A 5,437-nucleotide genomic window follows, 5' to 3' on the forward strand; every position below is an offset into this window, starting at 1 on the left:
TTTTTTTTAAATCACGACTAATTTTATTGTAGAATTTGACATCGTCAATAAAGAATCGAATGCTATGGAGTCAATTCCTTGACGACGGTGACCGCTCATTTGTTTTTTTCCTAACAAATTATTTGCTGTCTTTAAGAGGTTACATTTTCATTGTTAGTGCTTGAAAATTTAATTCTCGTGTGTTAATCGACTGAAAAAATGTCTAGTTCATAAAGTGAGTTAAATGTGACACCAGAAGTAGCACGATTAGTGGCAGGACTAAATTCTGAATTATTACCACAAAATCGAAAGAACATTACATAAGACAATTTCTTCTCACGAAAGTATGTAATAACTATTCTTTAATTCACAAATTTTTAATAAACCATATTTTATTACAGACAGTTTTATTAATAGGTGTTTGTGGTGCCTGTGTCCGAAAGGAGTTCTGAAAATGGAAAATGTCAAGAGAAGATATTATATTGAGAATCGCCCTCAAATGTCACATGATTTATATTAACAAATCACAACTCCGAATTATTTGAATAGCAACCAATCACAATTTAATTAAGCGGAAATTTTCCTTAGGGAAATTTTCATATATAATATACCAAGGGACAGATATATTGCCGGAAATTTTTTCGAGCAGTCCTCACACACGAGTGTTTGTAGCAAGAAAATTACACGAGGGCGCTAGCCCGAGGGTAATTTTGAGCGACAAACACGAGTGTTGGACTGCAAGAAAAAATTTCTGGCGATATATATCTGTCCCGAGGTATATTCGGAAGAGAATCGCCCAAAAAAAATTTTCCCTAGGTCAATTATATCGGAAATTTTCCCTAGGGAAAATTTCCGCTTAATTAAATTGTGATTGGTTGCTATTCAAACAATTCGGAGTTGTGATTTGTCAATATAAATTATGTGACATTTGAGGGCGATTCTCTGATATAATTTACCTAGGGAAAAGTTTTTTCGGGCGATTCTCTTCCGAATATACCTCGGGACAAATATATATCGCCAGAAATTTTTTCTTGCAGTCCAACACTCGTGTTTGTCGCTCAAAATTACCCTCGGGCTAGCGCCCTTGTGTAATTTTCCTGCTACAAACACTCGCGTGTCAGGACTGCTCGAAAAAATTTCCGGCAATATATCTGTCCCTTGGTATATTATATATGATAACTGACACAAAAACCAATATTTGTAGATCATTTGCCATTACCAATCCAAACTGGGTTGAAAATGTTAAGTAATATATGGAAGTCAGGTTAGATTGGTATTAATACAATTAAAACAATTTCAAATAAAATTGCCAAATACAGGGAATGGCAGGACTGACGCCCCACAGAAGACTGGCAAATTCGTGGGATTACACTGAAACGTAAATTAAAAACTATATTTTTTGTACTCTCAAAATAAGCGAGAAAAGACATTGCGAAATTGACCAGTCAGAGCAGAATACCATCGAGGACTTAATTGGTCGCTACGCAATCGAATATTATCGAACCGCGCGAAACTTTTTATAATCAAATGGTCCACTGCTTTTTTTGACAGATGTTTGTGTCATCTTGACAATTTAAACATTTTAATTTGTCATTGTGTTTTCTCAAGATGTGAAATCATGTTGTAAAACTCTGCCGAGATGTATTCAGTTGCCGATTATGTTGAGATGTTGATTATCTTTGGAGAATGCGGACGGATCGCTAGGGAGGCAGCAAGAATTTTCTCTGATCGTTTTCCTGACCGACCTTCTCCTGGTCACAAAACAATTTTGAGAGTACTTGCTAGGGCTCAAGAAACAGGGAAAGTTTTGCCGAATCGAAATGAAATTGGCGGAGGTGCACGAACCGCACGGACCTTGGCTAATGAAGAGGCAATACTGAATATCGTTGAAGAAGATGAAACTAGGAGTATAAGAGAAATTGCCCAAGAGGTAGATATCTCCAGCAGATCGGTACATCGCGTTTTGAATGAGAACATACTTCATTCTTTCCACTATACTCGGGTGCAACATCTCGAACCAGAAGATTACCCTGCTCGAAGAAATGTTTGTGTTTGGTTGCTTAATAAAGCGGCAGAAGATGAAAATTTTATTTCACGGATCTTGTTTTCGGACGAATCAAGTTTTGGTTGACATGGATGTTTCAACCATCGAAATTTGCATGTCAGGGGGTGTATTCTTCAATTTCGAGTGATAAATGTCGCATGCGACATTTGTCAATTCTCGTACAATTCTCGTTTCATTCGCGTTTTAAACTGGCCTAATCATGCCAAAAATAGTCCAATTTACACACGAACTCGTTAAATAAACTACTATTCGCGTGGTATTCAAGAATGGAAAACATTTGTAGTGTACGACAACAACCGTTCGAGATATGTCGTATGCGACATGAACTAATCGAGATTGAAGAATACACCCCCTGGTCGTACGATAATCCAAGGACTACTTATCCGCGTGCATTTCAGCGTCGATTTTCCGTAAATTTGTAGTCAGGACTAGTGGAAGATTCAGTGGTAACTCAAAATTTTAAAAAATAAAGAAAGCGTGTTTAGGTATTCTTTATTTTCAGATCGGACCTTTTGAATTCCCTATGCGTTTAACAGGAGCTGTGTACGCAAACTTTTTAAACATGGAACTGGCTCATTTACTTGAAAATATTCCATTGATTTCTCTCGTAAATCAGTGGTTCAAACATGACGGGGCACCACCCCATTTCAGTTGCAATGTGCAAGGTATTTTGAATCGAATGTATCCTAATCGTTGGATCGGACGAGGTGGTCCACACCACTGGCCTGCACGATCTCCAGATCTCAATCCTCTGGATTTTTTCTTATGGGGGGTACGTGAAAAGCGTTGTTTACAACCGACCCATTCATAACGAGGAGGATCTTCGAAACAGATTACAAGAAGCTTTTGGAACAATTACACCTGAAATGGTCAGAGCCTCTAAATTAAACTTACTACGGCGTGCACAACTGTGTCTCGAAATGAATGGTGGACATTTTGAGCATCTCCTTTAATTCTTCTTTCTTTGAGTTTTGTTTGTGTTTCGTTTTGTTATTATTTGCTTTCGTTCTATTAAACTCGCTTCTTTTTAGAACCACCATTTGTTGTTTGCTTTACGACTTCCGCCCAATAATAAATTTGTATTATAATAATAGTTGCGGGCTATACGATGACAACTTTTATTAAATTTATTGACATTATTCTTAACCCTCATTTTTTTGACAGTGCAATAATGTGCTAAATTTGACAATAAAATACAGTCGACCAGATATTTTGAGTAGAATGACAATATGTTTGGAAACCAAGCAACGCCCTCATTCATTCTGTTCTCCCCTAGTTTTTCCGAGCTTGACTAACGGGATTGGTGGATTTGATATGCTTCTAAGTCGATTAAAAAAGCAGATAAGAAAAAAGAATCAGTCATTCCAGTAATGTTATTGCTGTCGGCACAAGTCAGTTTCCTCTTGGGCGTGAGTTGTGCCACACCCTGTATTTGAACCTTGATTGCCCTATGGACACAAGATTGAAGTTCCAAAAACAAAATGTATGTACTGTGTTGCAGCTACAGCTCAAACAATGGTGAGTTGTGTCACAAACTTCGATACAGTGCTTTAATCTACTTGAATTTTTAGCAGTTGCTTCCATTAGAACCACCAACATTGAGAATTCCATCACCAGTACCGTAAGAGAAGCACCAGTACAACATATTGACATTCAACCCAGAAGTAATAAAGCTGAAAGCTGAACAATTTCTGCATTGTTCTCTAAAGTGGAGAATTGTAACAATAATGCTTACAATAAGTGTAATTTTACAAAATAAATTATGTTAATAATGTTGCAAATTATTAAAATGTCTTGTACTTAACCACCACTAAGATTTTGAGGTTAGAATGTTTAGTATATTTTTATTTTCCAGTTGCACTTTAGCACTAACAGCTAGTACTGGATAAAGTAGGTACACAAAACCATACTTAGGTATATCAACTTCTGTGGTTTTGTTTTATTGTGCAATTTTGCAGATTTATGAAATAACAATTGTCAAACTTTTTGACATATACAGGTGCCAACCCAATAGGTTGCATTTTCCCTGTTACGATTATGATTATTTATTGGTCGATATAAATTAAACAAACACATTTATCGGAAAAATTATACAGGGAAATGTGTTTTTTTACACTAAATTAAAGTAACGTATGGACACTTTAATTTTAAAGTAACTGTGAAAAGAATAAATTAACGGTGTTCGCACATTTTTCCCGTACTCCACAAGATTTGTCCCACACTCCACCAGAAATTTTTGACATTGTTCAGGAAATCGCAGCTCCGTTGACCTAAAGTGTAAGGTAACGCTGTATTTCCCAGATTGAGAGGCCGAAAAATAGTTTGTTAAAGTTCTGTAATGAAAGTTAATTGCTTAGCAACCAAAAGACAACAATGCCTTTATGTCAGATTTTATCGAGTACCTACGGCCACAATGACGTTTCGGTTTTAAATAGATCCCTTGGATAATATCTCTTCAAAAACTACCAGGATTACATTTTTTATTGTCAAAATCAATAATTTATTCGAAATATTTATCTAGGTACTATTCCGGACACGGAATCTTGGCCACGACTGACATTTAACTGACAAATGTGTGTGAACTGGCCTTTATTGAATATAACCCAACTTTTGACTCGATAATGCCATTTCCCTGCTTTTTTGATGTCACAAGAAAAACTTCAAAGTGATTTTTAATAATTGTCATTTATTAATGACACTAATGACTGGTTTACCTCATTTTTTTTAGAAATGTCTAAAAAATGTTGGCCAAGATTCCGTGTCCGGAATAGTACATTCATCACAACCTTAAGGTAAGTCCCCTTTTATTGCTGCAATGAACAAACATTATTTCTGCAGCTTTATTTGTGATACCACATCTCGATCAATCTTTAAAGGGATTTGAAATCGAGCACTGACCACCAGCTAATAAGATTAATTAATTAATTTCTGTGTAACTTTATTTATTTGTATTGGAAACATTTATAATAAATGTTAAAAATGTTTTCAGTTTGCCCTAATACGATGCGATCCAAAAGTCTTTCTATCAAGTGAGCCATGATATTATTATTATTACACCATTAAATAAAAAAATGTCAAATTAAAAAAATCAAAGGATACGGACAGGCTAATAAAACATATTTTTAGTTTTCATTTAAATACGCGCCAAATATGCTGCAGCCCAACGACATTTGTTTCCACTGTCATGGATCGCTCGGCACAAGCATTAGCATACCTTCGGACAGCAACATTGGTCTTACCGCTATATTCCCCATGTCTCTGCAATTCAGTACGACATGTCCAAGAAAGCCGAACTCTGTTCAGAATGCTTCTATTTTCACAAATTTCCTGAGCGACGTTTTGAACCTACTGAAGCGGTGCATCATCGTAAAGGTGCCACATTTTTCGTCGAAT

General features: G+C 36.1%; 1 long non-coding RNA gene across 1 annotated transcript; it reads left to right on the forward strand.

The window, feature by feature from the left end:
* The first annotated feature begins 1,164 nt into the window (after positions 1–1,164).
* LOC138134110 (uncharacterized) lies at positions 1,165–3,816 on the forward strand. Its single transcript, XR_011160639.1, has 3 exons — positions 1,165–2,490; positions 2,547–3,562; positions 3,616–3,816. It is a non-coding gene; the product is annotated as an uncharacterized lncRNA (long non-coding RNA).
* Positions 3,817–5,437: the final 1,621 nt, after the last annotated feature.

Source organism: Tenebrio molitor, chromosome 6 (genome assembly GCF_963966145.1).
Source record: "Tenebrio molitor chromosome 6, icTenMoli1.1, whole genome shotgun sequence".
Classification (NCBI taxonomy): Eukaryota; Metazoa; Arthropoda; class Insecta; order Coleoptera; family Tenebrionidae; genus Tenebrio; species Tenebrio molitor.